Source organism: Pipistrellus hanaki (assembly GCF_964339955.1).
Source record: "Pipistrellus hanaki genome assembly, chromosome: 7".
Taxonomy (NCBI): Eukaryota; Metazoa; Chordata; class Mammalia; order Chiroptera; family Vespertilionidae; genus Pipistrellus; species Pipistrellus hanaki.
Genome location: NC_140509.1, coordinates 10,570,798 through 10,592,602, shown reverse-complemented (window position 1 = coordinate 10,592,602; position 21,805 = coordinate 10,570,798). Strand labels below are relative to the sequence as shown.

The window sequence follows — 21,805 nt, the reverse complement described above, 5'->3', positions numbered from 1 at the left end:
TCTGTGAGGTAAGGACCTCCTTTGGCTGCTGGAGCGAGCTCTTCGAGGGAAGTGCAGGGGTCAGAAGTGCTGAGAACTCTGCCCTCAGGCTGCCCCCACCCGCTGCTTCCACCCCTCCCCCCGCATCTCCTCCCCCCACAGGTGCTGATGGCACTCCCACCAGCACACTCACTCCGCAGCCCAGCAGCCAGAACTCTGTGGGTCCTGCACAGGCACCCAGAGGTCCCAGCGAGACTGAGCTCCGGTTGCCACCTTTGTAACATCCTTGATAACCCACTTTTTATCGGCTGCCCCCTCTTCCCCGTCAGACATCTCCTGGGCCCCTCCCAGTGTTTCCAGGGACCACCTCCCAAATGAACTGTGTGCCCTCAAGGCATTGTCTTTGAGATCTTTGTCTCAGAGTCTCCTTCTGGGGCAATTTCAACCAAGACGCTCCAGCACTCAGCCCATGATAGCCACATGTCCCCTCCCAGCTCTGACAGCAGCCACTGGTCCAAGAGCTGGTGGGGTGCTGGGCCAGTGACTGCTCCTGTTCCTATTATTTCTGAGTGTCGCTGTCCATGGTGGAGGAGTCTGTCTTGCCACCAGTGCATGGTCTGCTGACTTATCTCTGTCCAGCGGAGTGGGGCCTAGCTGCAGACAGCCAGCGCATTGAGCAAAATCCTAATGAACTGATTCCTCAGCTTCGCATTTCCACCGCGCCACAAAGCACCCTCTCACCCTCATAAACACGGAACTACTGAAGGGATTATGGCTCTTAGCCCGGCCACTGTGTCACTGAGAAAAAATTAATCTCCACATTTAATCAAAGCCAGAAGGACCAACTGCAGCTGGGAGGGGGCTTTTCCTGTCCGTGGTGCCCAGCAGATGGTAGGGAATTCATAGAATCCTCCGACTTGGCAGTGACCTTGAGATGTCATCTGATCCGTCCTCCTATGCCTGGGTGCACACAGGCCTCCTTGGCCTGCTGGTTGAAAGCTTTTCTGGACATGACCTGGCTGAGAAATGCCCCTTTTGTGAGGGATGGGTAAACCCGAGATGAAGTGGGTCGATGTCCTTTCCTACGCAAGGTCAAGTGCAATGCAGGGAGCAACGTCAGGGTTTCATCTCTGCTTTGCCTCTTCTGTTTGTGGTTCCTGTGACCCTCTGGTCCTCACCTGGGGGCTTTCGAGTGGCCACATTTGGACTCTCGTTGTGTCTTCCCTGAACTTTCTCACCTCCTGAACTCTGGCAGCCTCTGTGACCAGGCTGAGGAGGGAGTCACTCTCTGGGCATGCTTGCCAGTGCGTGAGGCTGGAGCATCTGTGAGGATCACGTTTCTCCAGGGGAGGGGCCAGCTGCTGTCTGTCATGGCTCGAAGCCCATGACTGTAGGTTGGACGAGCTCTGGGCCGGCCTGCACGACCCGTAAGCTGCAGCTGAGAACAGTTTCTGTGCTCAGTGCCTGAAGGAGAGACCACAGAGAAGCCCACGGAGGGCCTGGGAACCCCAGAGGGCCCTAAACCCTTGACACCCAAGGGCTGCTTCTAGGAGGAAGCCCTGGCTCATCAGAGCCCTCCTTGCTCCCAGCAATGTGCAGACAGCTGGGAGAGCAGGATCGCAGCCCCGCCCCGCCCTCCTGGGTCAGGAGCTGCTGCTGTCGGGCCACACGTGGTTGGTGTATGTGGCGCTGGGCCACACTTGGTTGGTGTATGTGGCACTGACATAGCGTCCAGAGAGGCTGCTGGGAGAGAACTGGTCTCAGCTAGTGGGCGGGATCCAGCCAGGGGAGGGGCCTCCCTCCCCAGTTTGGGCCAGCAGTCCAGCGGGTGAGAATTAGAAAGCAGCCAGCAGACAGAAAGTGGAGGGAAACCTGATGAGCAGCAGCTGGGCAGAGGCCTCTAGATATGTGCTCTCAGCCAGGCCAGGCCTGTCCCGCGACCTGTTGCCATGGCCCCTGTTAGGGACACTGCCTGCCCCCAGGAATGAGATAGTTTCCTTGACAGCAGCACTTGGTGCAGCCTGGATGCTGGGGGGGGGGGGGGGGGGGCGCGGAGGGGGGGGTGGAGACTGCACCACCAAGTGCTGCTGTCAGGGAAACTATCTCATTGGTCCCCAGCCTCCAGGCCTCGGAGCTGGCCTGGAGAGCAGGAAGCTTCCCACTTAACCCCTTGGTAAGGGTTTTGCTGGAGGAGATTGAGAATTCAGTCTGCTGCTGTGCTGAGATGGCCGCACTCCCAGCGGGGAGCGTGGACAGAGACGTCCTGTCTGCACCGCAGGCTGACCCCCTTGGGAGGAGGGCGTGGGAACGGCTTGTGGGTGAACTTGGATCAGTGACGCAGTCGGGGTTCCAATGCTCCTAGGGGCAGACCCATCTCAAGGCGGAGACCTGAGAGGAAGGGAAGGACGACACTGCCGGTGTCTGAGCTGCCAGGTGTCCTCGCGCTCTGCCTTGTGTCCCACGCCCTGGAATTGCTGCTCCTCACTCCTGCCACGCTGGCCATGGTTCCTCTGGGGGTGAGGTGGAGTGGGGACAGTAAGCAGGTGTAGGGGTGATGTGATAATTAAGGAGCTGACGTGGGAGAGCTCCTCAGACAGAGGCCGGCACCTGGCACGTGCTCAGTAAACGGTGTCCATTGCTGTTACTGTGCTCGGGCTCTCATCGATTTCCCAGCAGAGGTCTGGGCTGGCCTTCTGGAAGCTGAGCGGCTCCATCCCTGCCTTCCCTGAGGAGCCCCAGGACCCCAGAAAGAATGAATGGGTGAACTCCGGGCAGAGGCGTGAGGGTGCTGCAGTCTCTGCTACTGCTGCAGCAGGAACACCCAGGAGGAAGGAGAGGGGATGAGTGGGAAGGTGGGGGTGGGGAAGATGCAGGAGAAGGGGGGAAGCAATGAGGAGTGGAGAGCAGGAAGGAGCGTGGCTCTGGCTTTACTATGTCTGGTGTACACACACATACTCCTGGTGTCTCCCCCCCCCCCCTAAGCCTTAAGATAAACCCTACTCACCCACTTTGCAGATGAGGAAAGTGAGGCTCCGCACACTGAAAGGACTTGCCCAGGGCCAGGCCAACCAGTTTTCAGAATCCTTTTTCTGGGCTTTGGTGGGAGAAGAGAGAGCCTCAGAGGCCAGAAGAGCAGGTGGGACAGAGGCTGCAGCGGGGCCAGGGAGCTGCTGTGGGGCGGGCATGGCCCCTCCAGGCAGATCAGTCATGCCCAGGCACCCCTGGCAGGCTTGTGCCACCCAGAGCTCATGACTGTCACTTACCTGCCTGTGCATGGGGTTCCTCTAAAGGTCCCCCCTTGCCTCGGATGTCGCCCCCTCCACCTGTGGCATCCAAGCCCGCCTGGGTGGGAGGAATGGAAGGCTGGGCCTGGGGACCAGTGTGGGTATTGGGGGATGCTCTGAGATGGATGGGGCAGGAGTGTAGGGGTGGCAGGAGGAGGGGTAGTAGGGGAAGCTGTCAAGGCCACTGGAGGGAGCTGAGTGCTGACTTCAGAGAGGCTGGCAGGGGTAGCCATGGCAACCACAGACCTGTGACATCTTTGAAAGAGAGTAAGGACAAGCTTGGAGATTTTTGTTTGCTGCCTTTACACCCTTTTCCAGGAGGTGACCGGAGATTTGGGAAGGGGGTTGCTATGGGAGGCTGGGCAGGCGGGTGGGTGGATGGCAGAGGCAGGAGCTCAGGGGAGAAGGTGTGATTCCCCCCGAAGATGGCAGAGGCTCCTTCCTCCTTGGGGGCCTTGGGCCTCCAGGCCCTGGCTTCTTCTGCTGATGCCAGTCCACCTCTCCTCTGCCTCCGGCCCTGTTTGGAGAACAAGGACCTCCCTGGGGCTGTCATCCTGGCCTGGTCCCATCAGGCCCTGCAGGGTGACCAGCAAGGAAACCCTCTTCAGACTTGGGGCTCCCAGGAGGAGGCAACTTCAGGGGACAGCAGATTTTCAATGCCCCATACTCCACCCACACCTAAAGCACCCCTTCATTTGCATGGCATCTGCCCAGCATTCCAGGGGCACATGGAATAAAGATTCAGATTCCAGAGCCACACTGCCTGGCTCTGCAACTCCAAGGTCCCTTCCAGCTGCTTGGGCAAGCCAGCTCACACCTCCCTGCCTCAGTTCCCCCACTGTGAATGGGACAGCAGTAATACAGCTCCTCAGGGTCGCTGGCGGGAGTAAATGAGTTAGTGTCGGTAAAATGTTTACGGCAGTCATGGCTCTGCCCCGCCTGGTGCTGTGAGGTTTCTCTGTCTTCCACCTTTGGCCATGGAGCAGAGGTTTTGGATGGCAGGGCTGTGGGATCGAGTCCCGAGTCATCCCCTCCCGTGTCCGTGCACAGGGATCCCTCAGTCCTGGCCGCTGCCACCAAGTCTCTCCTGCAGGGCCTCTGCACACTCCTGGGGGTCTGGACAGTCCAGTCCCCTCGCCTTAGGGCTGCCTTTCCAGGCTATGCTAGTCCTGGAGGCACTTTCAAATTCCCTGGGCCTCAGTTTCTCCGAGGTGCTGCCCGCTGTGGCACGTCTAGGAAACCAAAGCAAACCGGGTTTGTTCTGGGCGAGGGATGTCCTGCCTACAGGAATTCGGGTCGGAACCAGAGGCTGCCTTCAGTGATCGGTTTCCTTACTTCAAAGTCAGGCCCTAGGAAGCCCTGCTTTCCAGAGCTGACCCAGACTCCAGTGGGGGCCGTCAGCAACTGGTACTCATCACATTAGCCTGGCGGCTGCTGATTCATGGGAGTCCCTAGAAAGTGTCCCTGTGGATGTCCTCCCCAGAATTTATTTTTTAACCTTCCCTCCAGATGTATAGATGCTGTAATTTCAGGCTCTGTCTTGGTTACTATGAATTTCTGCGTAATTAGGTCTCGCAGGAAGTGCCCAGTCAGCAGTCTGATAGTCTTTAAACCACAAATAATCCCCACCATTAGCAAGTCCATGTCCCACCGGGCCCCGTCTGAGGCTTGGTTTTATGCACCATCAAAGTCCCCAGTCACAGCTCTGCAGGCAGCTGTCGTATCCTTATTTCAGGGGTGGAATGTGAGGCCCAGAGAGGGTGAGGGACTCATTGGAAGTCACAGGGAGCCGGTCAGAGTCAGGCTTCCAGCTAAGAGCACCCAACTCTCAGGTGCTGTCCCTGACTTAGGGAGCCGCCCAAACAGTGAGCAGGATCCTGGCCTCCTGGCTTCCATGGGAGCCTTCCTTCCAAGCCCTCGCCTGAGAAACATCGATGATTCTCACTTGGTGCTGTTCATATTAATGAGCTAATCTATGCAAAGCTCTCAACACAGGGCCTAGTATACAGCAAGCACCAAATCATTGCTTACCTTTATCCTTTCTCTGGGGATTCTTATACCGACCTGGCACAGGGGAATTCAATACACATCTCTACCCAAACATCAATCCTCGAGCCCTTGAAATTTTCCTAGAAGCAGGCTTTTAAAAATCACAGGTTTTAAGCCAAAATGATTTTCCTAAACATATTTCACAGCAGCACAGACTCGGGGCTGGCAGGGCCTCGCTTAATGGGAAGGAGAGGGCTGTAGGGCCAGATGCCTGAAGTTAGAATTCAGGCTCCGCCCTTCACAGGAGTGCTACTCCCAGGAGTGCGCCTTCAATGCCCTGGAGCCCCTTGGGCTCTGTGCTGGGGACAGAGAGCCAGCAGCCCCACCCTGCAGGCAGGTCCTGTCCTTACTTGATTGGGTTTCTGCCCTGGGTCTCAGCTTCCTCAGCCGTAAAGCGTAAAGCGATGGTCGTGCCCCACATGGTTTTAGCAGCACAGACTCAGGTTCCCCTCCGCGCCCCCTCCCCCCTCACTTCCCCCAAAGCACCCCTCAGAATCCTGGGTGGGAGCACCCGGCACTCACAGTAGGAAGGAGACAGGAGATTGGCTCCTAGAAATTCTAGAAAGGGAGAGCTAGAGAGGACCTTAGACAATTACATCGTACGCTCCCCATTTCACAGACAGAGGTGGCGAAGGAGGGTGTCGTCCAGTGTCAGAGCTGGGACTAGAATCCATGTGTCCTGTCTTGCAGGCCCAGTACCTTTGACACTATAGCTGCTGCCAGCGCAGGAACAGACATCTGACAGCCTTTTGAGCGCTTTCACTTGTCAGCTTGAGCACAAAGGATCTTCCTAAGTGTGCTTCCAGCAAAGACTGGGAGACACGTCCTATTAATTGCCATGATGGTGATGATGAAAGCTGCAATTCATGGAGCGCTGCATGCCAGGCATTGTTCTGAGCGCTTTCTAGTCCTTTGATCCTGGGAAGGGGGAACCGTTCCATCTCCCTTTGCAATGAGAAAGCTGCAGCATGGAGAAGGTAAGCAGTCTGCCCAAGGTGAACCAGCTGGTATATGCAGGAACGTGCTCTTGAGCCAAACAAAATTTGAGAGTCTGCCCTTCAACTCACTGTCTTTATCGACTCCTTGGAGTATAATGTTGCAGCATCTCCAGTCTGAAGGAGTCCAGGGAATGACACTGTGCTGCATTCGGTTCCGGTTAGCTCTGTTTGTAGATGTGACACCTACGATGTGATCAGCCGGATAGCCAAACACCATGTGTGGTTCTAAATTAAAAGTGTCAGGATATAGTGGATTTCAGGATTGTTCTGTCACACATTACACATATCTGCATGTGCGCACACTCATATGCATATACCCACTCAGATGCGCGCATGCGCGCGCGCACACACACACACACACACACACACACACGCACACACGCACACACACATGCATTAAAAAGGGCCAAGAGCATGATCAAGCAGGAAGTATGCTGAACAGAGCATCTCGCTCAAGCCCTGGCCCACGTGGTGTCCAGCCGAGGGGACGCCACAGGCTCATGTGTCCACTCCATGAGGAATGCAGGTTGTGAGGATGGGGCTATGCTGACACTATTTGCCCCTGAATGTCCAGTTGTTCTCACTCAGCCAATGAATGGATTGTTTCCTCACTTCTTCCTAGCTGTGTGACCATGAGCAAGTTACTCAATCTCTCTGTTCCTTAGTTTCCCTGTTTATAAAATAAAAATAATAATGTACCTATTCATAGGGCTATTGCAAGGGCTAACTGAATTGATATGTGTGGAAGACTTAGAGCTTGGCTCAAAGTAAATACACACAAATATTAACCACAGTGCCTTTGATCATGGTGATAATGTTATATTTTTTTGTCTGGAAAATGGGCCAAGTATAGCATTTACCTCCTAGAGCTATTCTGAGGACCAGATAAAATAGTTGTACAGAATGGGCTCAGCTCCCACTCAGGGCTTAGGGTCGGTGGAAGAAGGGTGTGTAGGGAATGGGAGGAAGAGGAGGACAGCAGGAGGGCCTGGAGCCTGGCATCGCCGTGGGCAGACCTTTTGTCCCCATGCCCCAGCGTAGCTCCCTGGCTTCCCATCCTGATGCTGCCACTTTGCCCGTGTGACCCGAACTGCCTCTTTAATTCTCACGGAGGAGCAGCAAACAGGCTGACGATATTCATGGTTTGCTGCCTCCGTGTGACATCCTCGTGCATGCAAACAGCATCTTGTGGCATTGTCTGATAAATTAAACATCTCTGCTTCCCAGGCTTGGCAGGTTGTGCCAGGTCCCCAAAGAGGGGTGAGGGTGACACGCCGCCTCGGCCCTTGAAGAGCCTGAGGGGGGCTCCTGGAGCAAATGCTCTGGAAGGTGCAGGGTGGGTGTGAGGCTCCCGCTGGGGGGTGTTTACTGGGAGGAACGACAGGAGGTGCCCAAAGCTGGCGGTGTACACAGGGCCAGGGAATCCTCATGGACGGAGACAGCATGAGAGCCTCTGTGGCCCAGGAAGGGGAATAGCGGGGGAGGGGGACGGATTGGGGAGAGCACACTCCACACCACCCCAGAGGTTCATGTGTCCCCTCGTGTGAGCCCCTATCCCCAGACCACCACCAACCACTTGTTGAAAGAAGCGGACTTATCAGCGTAACCAGGCCATCTGCTCCCCTTGTGAGCTCCTGAGAGAGACCTCATCTCTCTGGGCTTGTTTTTCTCATGGGACCCAGGCCATGGGGACAGCCTGGTGGAAGGCAGGCAGCAAATCACACCACTCCCGCCAGACCTCAGAGCCCTGAGCCTCTTCCCAGCCCGGCTTCCCGGAGGTCCCTTGGCTCAGAAAATGAGCCCCAACGCATCACGAGAACAAAAGGGGGGACCTTGGGTGAGCAGACCCACCAGCGAGATGAGTGCTTTTCCACCCACTGAGAACTAGCATCCCTGGGAGAGCCTTCTAAAAAGTACCCAAAGCCCAAAGCACTGGCGCGCTCCCCTCCCTAGAACTGCTGACGTAAGTGATCCGCGGGGAGCCAGGCTCTGGGATTTTGCAAAAGCTTCCCTTAAGTCTACTGCGCAGCCTGGGCTGGGAAGCTCTGACCTGGATAACCCACCCCCGGTCATCAAGCCGAAGGTGGAGATCCTGGAGAACCAGACCTGCCTTTCGGGGCCCAGGCAGGCTAGACACAGGTGCTGATCCTGACTCCCCTTCCCACCGAGTGCGGATGGAACACCACTATGGGGCCGCCAATGACTGCTGCCAGGAGAGCCAGCTTGTAGGGGATGGGGCGGTGTAATCTGTCCTTCCATCTCTGTGCCCTGGAACTAGGGGAGCAGACAAGGGAGAGGCAGGTTCTGTCTAGAAAGGAGAGGATGGCTTCTGGAGGCAGGAGGGCTTCTGGAGCTGAGGCGTTGAAGGATGTATACAAGTTTACCAGGCAGAACGCAGGGACAGAGCAGGGTTTCCAAACATGTACTTCAGAGCATCTAGCTCCGGGCTGCCCCTGCTAACTCAGCACTCCTGGGACTCCCTGTGTGCCCAGCTGTGAGCCAGGCCTTGCTGGGTGTGGGAGGTGGTGCCCACAGGAGGGTACTGAGAGGCTGGTTCAAAGGGAATGTCATGATGGCTCTATACAAAGGAAATTCCTAGTGGGGCTTCCTTGCAGGCCTGTTATCATGGAAGGCTGCCTGGAAGAGATGGATCTGGAGACACGTGCAGGCAGATGAAGGCAGGTGCCATCTCAGGGGGTTGAAGTGAATCTGGAAGGCCTGCATATGTGATGACCCAGCACCTGGCATGGCCAGGGTGTGGGCAGGGCAAGGGGGCCCCTGTGATGGAGGGACAGGTCACTGGCCTGGGCAGAACAGCCCCTGGCCAGCCTGGGGCAGGTTGGCTTACTGGACTCATTCTAAATTTTTAGGGTTAAAGAAAACATTTTATTTTTAACCCAGCTTGGGGTATACTCATGCCTATACCAGTGCAATCATAAAATATCGGTTTTAATATGTTTTTATGGAGGAAGGAGCAACCAAGGCAAACATGCTGAGGGCCCAGGAGATTCATAATGGGGCCCTGGGGCACCTGCTGGGCTGGGATTCTAAGCCCCTGGGTGGTCCCCTGAGCCCTACCTTCCGTTAGCTGTGTGTTTTGGGACAAATTGTGAATCCTCTTTGAATCTCAGTTTCCTCTTCTGTAACCAGGGAGCAATAGACCCATCTCAGAGTGGCACACTGCAGGGGGTCCTGTGGGCCTTGGGGAGTGTGCAGCATGGCAGAAAGCCCACAGAAGCGAGGAGGCCACCGAATGGAGGCGTGAAACTGCTTTTTGAAAGAGCAGCTAAGTGAGATCATTTAGACAGAGAAAGACAAATGCCGTTTGATTTCACTTATATGTGGAATCTGAAAAAAAACAAAAAACAAAATGTGAACAAACAAAGCAAATCCGAAACAGACTCCTGAGACAGAGAACAGGCTGATGGCTGTCAGCGGGGCCGGGGAGGGGTGGGGAGCTGCTGGTGGTGAAACAAGCATGTTACACGGATGTCGTGTATAGCCAGGGAGCACAGTCAATGGCATCACGACAGCCTCGCCCGTGGCAGATGGTCACTAGACTTGGTGCCATGATTGCATCGTACGGGATACAAATGTCCCGAAGGTACTACAGTATTGAATGTCAGCGATATGTTAGTTAACTAAGGAGAGCCTGGTCTGTGCACTTGGGGGAAGGGACCGGAACCCGGCTCAGCCCTCTGTTCCTTCCCCTGTACCTCCACCCAGTCTCCCCAGGGAACAAAGAGGACTTTCAAGTTACCAGTGCTGATAACACTCAGAGCATGCCCTGCACTGCGAGTGCACGCTCCCCAGTCCTCACGTCACCCCGCCAGCCCCACAGGCATGAGGGATCCCCACCCCTCGCCCGTGCACTCGACTCTGCTTCAGGCACAAGCCTGCGGCTGGTGGGCGGCCAGCTGTGCTTGTCTGTGGTGCTGAGCAGAACCCCAGTTCCTTCCCACACTTCCCCTCCAGGGCCCCTGCTGGGCTCCCATCTGGGTCTTCTCCATGCCATGTTCTTCTGCTCCTTCTGCCTTCTCTGCGCAGGACAGTGACAGTAGTCAGAAGGCTGTCTCAGTCTCAGCCTGGTGCCTGGGTCCCCAGCCCAGCCCAGCCGCTGGCTGCCACACCCTCTGGGGGTCATGCAGACCTCTGGCTGCTCCTCCTCCCTGTGTCAGTGCATGCGCCGTTCATGCCTGAAGCTCCAGGCTCCAGCCCCGGGGAGTGAGAAGGTAGCTGGGCTGCCTCCACTGCCGCCCCGCCTCAGGGTGACTGCTGTGGTGGCCTGCTCTCCTGCCTCCAAGACCTGGGAGGACACAGGCGCCCTTACCTTCCTCTTCTCTTTTTGGAAGCAGAAGTTGGGACCAAAAGAGTGCGTAACGGGTTGAATAGTGCACCCAGAACCCCAGAATATGACTTTATTTGGAATAAGGATTTTGAGATGAAATCATCCTGTGTTAAGCTTGGCCCTAATCCCAAGGTGGGTGTCCCCCTAAGGGAGAAATAAAGCATCATTTCTTCACCTCATGTGGCACAGAGGCTGAGAAGACAGCGTGTGACGGAGGCGGGGTCTGGAGAGATGCAGCCACAGGAGCCAGGAGAAATGGGGTGGGAAAAGGAAGGGGTTCTTCCCTAGCATCTTCGGAGGGAGCGTGCTGCCTGCATACATCCCATTTCAGACTCCGGCTTCAAAGCTGGGCAAGAACAAACCCCCGGTGCGGTGAGCCAGCCCGTCCGTGGCCATTGGAGTGGCAGCCCAGGAAGAAAAGTCACAGCTCAGCCGCAGGGCCTGGCTCCCCCTGTCCCATCCCATCACCTGTGGTCCTGCCCGAAGACCCCAGGTCTAAATGACCAACAAGACCTTTGTATATGTGCCCAGGAGTAGCTGGGTGTCTGCATCCCTGTAAGCTCCAAGATCATGTATGAGAGACCATATGTGACAGTGATCAAAGGCATGGCAGATCCAGGCAGCCCCCTTCCAGTTCCATCCCTGGGTAGGTGACTTAACCCCTCCATGCCTCAGTTTCCTCATTTCCTTCTGGGCTGTCATGAGGATTAAACAAATGGCATGTATGATGCGAGGGCTGGCCATCACCGCTTCCCCATGGCTCTGGGGAGGAAACGGAGGCGGGGGGGCGGCGGGGGGGGGGGGGGAGTATGCACCATTTTCCCTCGCAGCTAACAGATGGCTGGGCTGGATTTGCACCCTGGTCTTCTTGCCTTTGAGGCAGAGCCACTTTCTAGTTTGACTCACCTCTCCCTTCCAGGAGTTCCCCTGACACTTGGCACTTACGATGGGAGGTAGCTCTGTGTTACCTGAGATGCTTCAAGGCTCTTCTCCCTCAGGGGTGGAGCCAGGGGCTGATTGTCACTTCATAACCATCACCCCTGAGCACCGCCTGGCAGAGAGGAGCCCTGGAGCTGGGCTGGGGCAGGAGATCAGCTTTGATGAGGAGAAAGAAGGGAGAGGCAGGGACTGAAGGTGTGAACTCGCAGATGAGATGGAAGTGGGGGAGGGACTCAAAGGGGAAGGACTGACTAGGAGTGTTGTGTGTCCTCTGGTGGCACAGAGAGCACCTCACCCAATGAGATCCGTTTCCATAGCAACATGAGAAACAGGTGCTTAAGAATCTGCTGGGGAGGCAGCCAGGAGTGAATGAAGGGTGTGAGAGAGAGCCAAGGTGGGGAGGCAGGAATAACAGTCCTGGAAAGTTGAGAGCCAATGAGAGTGAGGTTTGGGAAATGACATGGTTCTTGCCTGCCAGCCTGCCAGGGTACCTGCAGATCAGGGCCAGCCACAGAAGGGGAGAGCCCAGGGGAAGACGCTACCCTGTGACACATCCAGGCCTCCCATAGGCCAGCGGGGAGCAGTATCTCAGATGATGTGTAACAGCCCCAGTGCCGGCAGGAGGGAAGTCGAGCGCATGGGCTGCTGGGCTGAGGAACAGGCTGTGGTTCAGGGCAGGTGCGCTGGGAGCGGTATGGGGACCAGGGGGCACTCCCAGGCCTTTCCAAAGGTCATTTAGAAGGACCCTCATTAGACAACAGATGATCACAGGGGACCCACTGCTCCCGTGCCCTGAGGGCCTCCACTTCTGCTGAGTCACCGCTGTGGCCAACAGCTTTGGGTCTTCAGATGCTGACTCAGAGGGCAGAAAAGTAAAAGGTTCAGGCAAGCATGGGTTTGTTTTCAGGCCACGAGAATAAATCCTTGGATTTTTGCTTTTCACAGACCTGCCTACTAGGTTCCTGAACTGGCAGAGTCAACCAGTTGCTCTGACCCGAAACACCCATCCAGCCCTGGGGAGGAAAGAGACCAGAGAGCTGAAGGAGCTGGAGGGAGGGCAGAGGGCGGACAGGAGCAGGCGGGAGGGAAGCTGTGTTTCTGTATAGCCACCCCTGATTTTCTCTGTCCTGTGTGTGCATGCATCTTCAAACCCCACACGTGGGGTGGGCATCCTTTCCTGGAGCTTGCCAGCTCCCTGTGTCCGTGCCCACCAGCAGGTGGGATACCTGGGGACATATTATAGTTTCACTAAGTAAGTGTGAATAAGTGGGCCTCACTGCTTCTGGGTATGTGGGCACCCTCTTGAGGGCCTTGCTACAAGCAAGTATATGCTGGCTGGGGGGGTGCCTTTGAGGGGCCCTGTTCTTTCCATCCCATTGGGGCTTCAGTGAGCTGCTCTGGCACCTCAATAACAGAGCAGGGACTCAAACCCCGGCCAGCTGCCTCCAGAGCCTGGAATCTACATCACACCACCTGTCACAGGCACCCGGGTGTGTTAGGGAGAGATGTTAGCAGCCAAGGTGATGCCTCCTTAGCAGAGCTCCTGGACAGCATCCCTGAGAGATGACAGTCCAGCCTGCACACTCTTTTGCCAGGAGCCAGACCCACCTTCCAACAGTTTGGATTTGGGGGAAAGTCGTTTGGAGGTGGAGCCCCAGACTTGCCCCCTGACACCCTCCTGCCCTGGTTCCAATTCTAGAGCCACTGAGAAGTCCAAGCCTCTGCCAGGTGCCCTCAGATCTTTGCTGGCCAGCCTCATACCTGCCCTGCAGACCTGGGTTGCACAAGTGGGGTCCCCTGGCACCTCTGTCTTTTCTCCTTCTTAGCCATCAGTTCCCACACCCCACCTGTCAGGCCCAGACTGGCTGGACAATCTCTGGTTTGCCAATATCCTTCTCAGCCTGCTGCCACCAGGCTTGGGCGGTGTGATCCTGCCACTCCTGGTCATTCAGGCTCATCTGCAAGGTGATGGGTTGGGTCAGACAGCTCCTATGCTATCTCCAGCTCTGACACTCCAGATGGTATCCAGGTGCAGCCCCCACTCCATCCTGTCTCTGTCTTTCACACTCCACCCCACCCCCCCATGCTCCCTGCAGGTGGGCTCCAGGCCAGGAAGGGGATGGCTCTGGGGTGACCAGTCTGTAAGGCAGGTGGGCACTGGCTGGCAGGGACTCAGCTGCAAGTGGACAGCTAACTCCCAGAGTTTACGAAAGAGATGAGTGCAGGGGCTGTTTGCAGAGAGAGGTGTGGGCAGGGGAGGTGGAGCCGAGGGGGCTGTGCCCTCCCAGGTGCACTACAAGGCAGGAGGCAGTTGCGGTACCATACCTGGGACAGCAGAGACGGGGCAGAGGCACCACTGGAGCTGCAGCTAGGGAGAGACCAGGAAGCAGGTGCCATGTCAGGGCAGAGGGAGAAACGCCTGCCCTCTCCTCCAGCCAGTCCTCCAGTGCCCTGTGGGTGCTGCCCAGTGACCAACCCCCAGAAAACCCTTGGGAGGGGGGCAGGGGAGCCTGAGACATGCAGACACTGGGGCCCAGCTCCCAGGGGGCAGAGCAGAGCAGAGGACGGATTGAAGACACAGTGGACTCCTGGAGAGTCAACCGCAGGGCATCAAAGACGATGCTTGTGTCCGTTTCTTGGGGCTCGGGGAACACATTCCCTCACACTGGGTGGCTTGGGACAGCAGAGGTTTGGAGGCCTGGAGGCTGAAACCAAGACCCCCTGCTCTAGGGGAGGACCCTCTGCCTCTCCGGCTCCTGTGGCTACGGGCGTTCCTTGGATTGTGACGGCGTCACTCCCATCTCTGCCTCTGTCTTCACTGGGAAGCTCCCCGGCGTCTCTGTATCCTCTCCTCTTGGTCTTACATATGTCCCTGTAATTTGGGGCCACCCAAGTGGTCATCTCAGCTGAGCTCTTGTCCCTCCTCAATGGCCAGGAAGGAAGTTAGGAGCCGGGGGGGAGGGGAAGGGGGGAGAAGGAGGAGAAGGGAGTGGTTGTCTTGTGCTGCATCCCCACCCCACCACAGGCACTTTGTCCACTTCTCCATTAGTACTATGTTCACTGTATAATTTTTCCTCTTTGAATTCTGGTTTAATATCACACCTCATTGGTCTCATATGACCCATTTTTTCATTTGGGTATTTAATTAGTTTTCTTTATTAATGGAGGTACAAATTCAGTAGGTACAAATTCACCACCCTCAGAACAGCTTGACCATAACATACATGTGAGCTCAGCCCCACCCCTAACTCCAAATATGCATCCCTCCCCCCACCCCCACCCCGGGCCCTGGCTGTATCCCTTTGTGGGAAAAAGGGGTTTATGGCCTGCTTTTCTCGCCATGTTTCCTTTCTTAAATTATGAATGTTTCAGGCATGCAGGAAGGTGTAAAAATACCGCACTGATACCTGCCTCGCCGTTTTAAATATAGCAAGTCAGGTTTGAGTGCCTCCTTTGGGGGCGGACTCAGAGCTGGACACAGGTTACAGAGAGGGCTGAGGCAAGCCCCATAGCCAGAGAGGCTGGAGCACAGAGAGGGCATTGGGGGACCTCCAGGGGTAGGGGGGAGCAAGGAAGGGCAAGGGGGTGAGGACTTGCTAACCTCTCCATTTACAATACTGGACTGGGAATTTCTGGAAGGCAGAGGCCAAATTCAAAGAGTTTCATTTCTGAACCCCCACTGCTTGGCTCAGAGCCAGTGCTCAGTAAACATTTCTGGAATTAATGACAGAAGAGTTTTTGGAATAGACAGGAAACACCTTTCTAGTTCAAGAGGGCCTGTGGCCCACTAAGAAAGTCCTGAGCCGAGTCTGTGTTTGCAAGGTAGCCCTCACCCTGGTCTGATCCAGGGGACTCATTCCCTACTGAACCTAGTCTATGCCTCTCTGCACTGAGCTGCAGTGCGCTGTGCTGTGACAGGCACTTGCTCTCCATCTCCTCTCACTAGGGACTCCCTAAGACCAGGGTTTGGGGTTCTGAGGTCAGGGGCTGAGAGTCCTGCCTCAGAGTTGGAGATTCCTGCTGAGTCTAACTTCATTAGAGTGGGGGCTGCCTGTGGCAGGGACTAGGTCCTTCCATCTGGTAGTTGAGACCACAAGTCAGGTCTGACTCCCCTTTCAGACCGGGGCATCCTGAGGTTCAGGTCTCTCACACGATGGCTCTTCCTGAAATCAGAGGCTGTTTCCCTCCTTCTGCTAGGAGGCTTCTAAAGACAGAGCTGCATCTCCATCGGACCAGAAAGGAGGCTGGGCTGGTGGTCTTCCCATCGGAACCTCCTGCGGTCAGAGCTGTCTCCTCACCACTGCTCAGAGGGACCACCTTTTCCCTAGTGCTTCTGGGGAGAGGAGTCAGCAGCCACTTGCCTCTTGCCCCTGAGATGTCCTTGATCACTGCCCAACCTCTCTGAGATGTCTCTGCTTTCTCTTCTTACCACCCAACCTGGAGAAAACTCATCTGCAAAATTCCTGTTGCATCGCTCAGGACTTGGCCAAAAGTCATTTACTGTGGCTCCCCAGACACTGTGTCTCCATGTCTGAGCAGCTGAGATGTGAACGTGGCCTGACTTCAGGAGGGTTGTCATCACAGGAGAAGATGTCATATCCCTAATCCAGGTCTTGGTTCTGACACAGAGTCTGCTGCAGTGTCTAAGGCTGAGTCTGGCCTCTGGGGACATAGGCAGCTGTGCCTGCCCCCAAATACGATCTGGAGGGAGCTCTTCCCCTCAGCTCACCGGTGATATCCAAGAAAGAGCATCAGATGAGAAGAGGGCAGATGAGAGATGGAAATGGCCTACACATACCACACCACCAACAATACCTTCATCATCATCATCATCATCATCATCATCATCATCATCATCACCATTTCATTCAAATTTCCAAATATTGAGATAAGAACACCACATGTTGTCTTTATTTTGCAAATGAGAAATTCAGCAGGAGAGAGAAGTGGCTTGGCTGGGTGATGTGACTGGGCAGTAAAGCAGAAGTGTGTTGGGTACATTCTTCCTGTAAATCTCATGTTATGTCCAGTCCAAGACCTCTCTAGAGGGAGTGGTCCTCATAGGTTCTTGAGTGGGGTCCTCTCCATTGTGTCTACATCACCTCATGGTAGAGACACCTTCTGATACAAGGGTTCTGTTGGTCGGTGGCCAATTGGTGTCTTTCAGATGGTGTCCTGCCCCCCTGTGACATTAGGGGCTCCTTAAAGACAAGCTTGAGACTCTTCCTTCAGGCTGGCACTCCCCAATGCAGAGTTCTGATCCCCCAATGGGACCCCTCCCTAGAGAGGGGTGGATTGCAGAAGGACACCTGATTACACTGGGAAGGCCTTTACTTAGTGTATTTATAGGCTCTGATTTTGGCCTTGCTGCCTGCTCCCTGGGGTGGTCTGGTCATCTTGCCTTAAGGTCATAAAATCTCCAAACTTGAGATTTTAATGGGCCTACAAAGGCCATCCCATTTATTATAGCTCCCATTCAAGATTGTTTATAGGGGAGCTAATTTCTTAGCATTTCTGGCCTATCCACTCTAACCCAATGAGAAAACCTTTAGGCAGAGTTATAGATTCTTGGAATAGGAAGCCATCAGTGTGCATGGTGTTGACCTTAAACACATAGCCAGCAAACTGGGTTTATTCAGGAACAACAAAGAGTTACAATTTGGGACATATAGTCTAAGGGCAAACCTTGAGTAAGTTAAGAGAAACAGAGGAGAGGATCTCTCTTCATAAACTTGAGAGGGGCTATTGTAAGGAGTCCATTGGAGGACACTGAAAGTTGGAAGTATAGTGACCTTTCATTGGTTGACATATGGCTGTCTCCCATTGGCTGAGCTGTTACTGGGCAAGAAGGAATATTTTCTTCCTCTTGCTGAGATAGTAAAATGGTATTTCTTCCTGTCCCAGATGCAGCATACTTCTATCCTGATGGGGTCAGTAGTGTCTGTTGAGTGACACATGCATGAGAATTCTCTCTTGTAGCTTCTAAACTCCATTTTAATTGATATTTCTGTTTATTAATCTTCACAATGGGAATGGTGAGCAATGAGGGGATATGGGTGACTCACCAACAGCTTCTGCTATAATATAATTAATTATTTATCAAAAACTTGAATGTCTGATTTGGTAGGGCCTTTACCAGGTTCTGGTAAGAGAATGATGAAATAGATGCCAGTCCTTTGTTCCGGAGGTTTCACAGTCTGGTGGAGGGGACAGACACACAGGAGATAATTATAACATGGTGAGATGAGTGTAGCCATTGAGCAGAGTCTGGAAAGGGGATAAGGGGTAATCAGAGAAGGCATCCTGCATGGCTACAGCCTGAGTTAACAGTGCAGAACACTTAGGTGTTGGCCAGATCACAAGGGTGGTCACTGTTCCAGGTGGAAGAGATGGTATGAGCATCACACCTGGGCAACAAATGGTGTGATGTGTTCAGGCAGCATGGAGTGGAGTGAGTAGCCTGGCTTTGAACACTGGGCAGGGAAGGGTGGGATTCCTCTGGAGAGCTAGGCCGGGGCATGGTCGTGGGGCACTAGCACCCATAGGAATAGGTTGGAACACCAGCTTGAAGCAAAGGAGAAGCCATTGAAGGTTTGGATCTGGGAAGGGGTTTAGTCGGATTAACTTGATAGGTCCCCCTGTCCCTAGAGTGGAAATCGGTATGAGTTAGTGAGACTAGAAGCAGAAGATACTAGGGAACAACTATCACAGTAGTCCAGGGAGAGAAGAAGGGCCTCTGCATTAGGAGTATGGTTGCAGAAATAGAAAGCCACATACCCTAAGGCCAGCTCTATTTGTAGTAAAATATTATTGTATTACTAAGACAAAGTAGACTTTGAATGACAAAAAAATAAAAATAAAAAAAATTGGACAACAGAAGTTTATTTTCATCTTACATATAAGACAAGCTAGGTATTCTGGGCTCCTTCCATCTTATTGCCCTGCTGGGCATGGCCTCCCTTCCCAAATTCACCTCATGGTCCAAGATGGCCAGTGCAATGCCACTATCACACATACATTCTGGCCAGCAGGAAGGGAAAGAGGAAGAGCCCAGCCCTTCCTATAAGGACACTTCCAAGATGCCCATTCCTTTCTCCACTTTCACCTCATTGGTCAGGCATAGTCACATGGCCAAACCTAGTTGCAAGACAAGCTGGAAAACCATGTCTTCCTTCTGGAAGACACATGCCCAGCCACAATTCTGTACTGCAGGAGAAGGGCACAGTGGGCCCCTTAGGCAAAGGGGTGTGATGAGGTAATGGTGGGCCTGTGCATTGTGGCCAGAAAGACCTAGCTTCTTTCATTCTTTGTTACTTTGGGCACCTCCTCTGAGCATTTTTACCTTCATCCATAAACAGAGAAGTAGAATTCTGTTGTGATAACGGACACAAAATAATTTATACATGTAAAGTGGTGTCACTTGTGAGGTATCACTGTGGTGGTGTTTATTGTGGTCCCACCGATGAGTTGGAATTGCTTAACAAGGACTAAATGAGATGCACAGATGTCAGTTAAAAGCACAAGATAGAAGAGGGAAGAGTAAGGTGGTGACAGGACTTGACCAGACAGAGAGGGTTTGGAAGAGGGAGACTGTGGACCAAATACTCAGGGAAACTGTGAATGTCCTGGCATGTTACCGCGTGTCTCTAGAGTAGGGGTGTCGAACTCAATCAGAGAAGGGGCCAAAATCTAAAATCCAGCCTAAATCGAGGGCCGAATGGTTTACTGAACAGTCATAAACTGACAATGTCATAAACTGACAGCGGAGTGCAGTGATGACAGCGCGGTGCGGGCCACATTGCAAGGCCTGGCGGGCTGGATTTGGCCCGCGGGCCTTGTGTTTGACATATGTGCTCTAGAGGATACATCTTTAGCCAAAGCCCAGGAGTGGTACCTGGAACTCTGCATGAGATTAAGGAGGAATTCCCATAGCTTCCTTTGTAACCCATGCACTCCTACCAGCAGCCCTCCTGGGGCTCTCCTCCATCTGCCCAAGCCCTCCTTTGCTTCTCTCCTTGGACCAAGACAGGGGTAAGAACCCAACACAGGGCAACCATCCCAGATTCATTGCTTGGGCCCTGTTCCTCTCTTCCTTGGCAAAGGAAGTTATTTCTTGTTTTAGCTGAGATACTCTTAGTTCTTTACAGTAATTATTGCTCTATCAGTAAACAGAAAGGTTTTATTTCACAAGGGTATGTGCAAATTGCATGTTTTACATTTGTTCAACCTTAATCAATACTGCAACAGAATTAAGAGGTCCCAGCAAGACTTGTGATCTTACCTAAGCTAATAAAAAATAAGCCTTACATAACCACAACAAGATCTTAACTAACACACTTGTAGATAGCTAATGACCATGTTTTTTTCTGCCTTACAACAAATTTTTTCTAGTTTATCCAGGTGTTGACTGAAGTAATGTGTTTTTTGTTTTGTTTTAGAGACAGGGGCAGTCTAAGGTTGCTACCACAGTGGAAGGTTTTGTGTATTCTTTCATGTCACCAGGCACACCAAGTGTCAACCCGAGCCTAGTAATCAATCAGTAATCTTCACCCCCCAATCCTGCTTTATTTTTCTGCTGAGCACTTACCACCTTCTATTACATTGTTGATTGCTTTATCTCATGTATTCTCTGTCTCCCCAAACTAGAATGTAGACTCTGAAGGCAGGGATTTTTTTTTCCATCTGGTTTATTTACTGATATATTCCCAGAGTGTAGAACAGTGTCTGGCATGTGGTCAAAGTTCAACTAATTATTTGCTACAGAAAGGAGTAAAATCACCTGGTACAATGGTTGTAGTGTAGTTTCACTAATTTCTAACGTCATTTTTTGGCTCTAAAATTCTGTGTTTCCAGATGCTTGCTAAATAGTGTATGCTTCCTGAATGCCTGGCTGGTTGATTAAATAAATGAGCCAATCAAATGTTACATTACAATGATGGAAAGTAATGTCACACTATCCAATAGTCCCATCCCCTCTTCCCTAGCAGTCCCATAGACCCAGCTGGCCAGAAGGAAGAAGGCATGGAGAACAAGCATATATCCTCTGCCCTTATCTCTCCAGCACACGGCCAATTTTTAAAATAGCATTTAATGACCATTGCATAAAGATGCCACTGCATCAGCGTTGTCCCCAAGCAGCTGGAAGACCATGACGTCCCCTTGTCTTTCTGTGGTGAGCAGTCTCGGGGACCACAGAGGGGGCTTCCAGGGCCAGTTTACCTATTTCATTTCTCACCCAACTCCCTGGATAGGGTATTATGCTAAATACACCCTCTCTGTTATTGGCCTCTCCTATGGTAATGCACTTGCTACATGAGTCAGACAATTAGAGGTAATTGGGATAATCGGCATTTATTATGGCAATTTGCATTTCTACAGCAGGCAGCACAAAACTCATCACCCAGCTTGGGAATGGGCTATTTGGTTCTGGACTGAATTGGCTCTCCATTATCACACACATTTTAGAGCCCAAGGAGTTTGCCCTTCCTTTGCTCCCTGGAGGTGCTTAGGGCTACGTTAGGTGTGAGTCTCACCAACCAATCAGAAGAGAGTATGCAGATTAGGGTCTGGGAATTAGGGTTGCATCTCTTTCATCATTTGATGCCTGGGGACCTAGGGAGGAATCTGCCACCTGGAAGGAGCTCTCCGTCTGTGGCCAGACCCCTGATTTTTCACTACATTGACCAGATATTTGATTTAATTGACAGAATTGTTTCACCACCTCAGCTGAGTAACTCACAACTCAAGCCTGCTATTGATAGAGACCTACGCAAGGGAGCCCACACAGAGGCTTTAGAAGTGGTACCTGCTCCTATTTACAGTCACCTTCTCTGGTGTGGACACTTTCCCATGTACCCAGCTTCTCAGGCACCCACTTGTCCATCTCATGAATGAGAGCGGAATTATGCAGGGATTGTAACTGTCAGCTCTCCACTGAAGCTCCCAAAATTGGAATCTCTTCTCTACCAGTCATTAGCTGACCATGAGTTTTTTACCCTCATTGTGCTGCAGTTTCCTCATCATTAAATCACCTGACTCATAGGGTTGACATAAGAATCAAGTGAGGTCATGTTTCTGAGACCTCTAGCAGAATACTGTAGACAAACCTTGATGTGCTCACTGGAAGGTCCTCTCTCCAGCCACTTTATAGCCTTCATTATGCATCTTCACCAACCCATCTACAAGGTCCAAAACACCATGAGTCACCA

General features: G+C 53.2%; 1 protein-coding gene across 3 annotated transcripts in view; it reads left to right on the top strand.

Moving 5' to 3' along the window:
- Window positions 1-21,805, top strand: part of LRFN2 (leucine rich repeat and fibronectin type III domain containing 2) — a 176,246-nt gene that overhangs the window by 87,839 nt on the left and 66,602 nt on the right. The window contains exon 2 of one of the 3 annotated variants that reach the window (XM_084890271.1): window positions 6,083-6,289. The exons of the other annotated variants lie outside the window; for them this stretch is intronic. The gene's annotated coding sequence lies outside the window, so the exon portion shown is untranslated. The remainder of the gene's footprint in view (window positions 1-6,082; window positions 6,290-21,805) is intronic. 3 annotated transcript variants of the gene reach the window in all.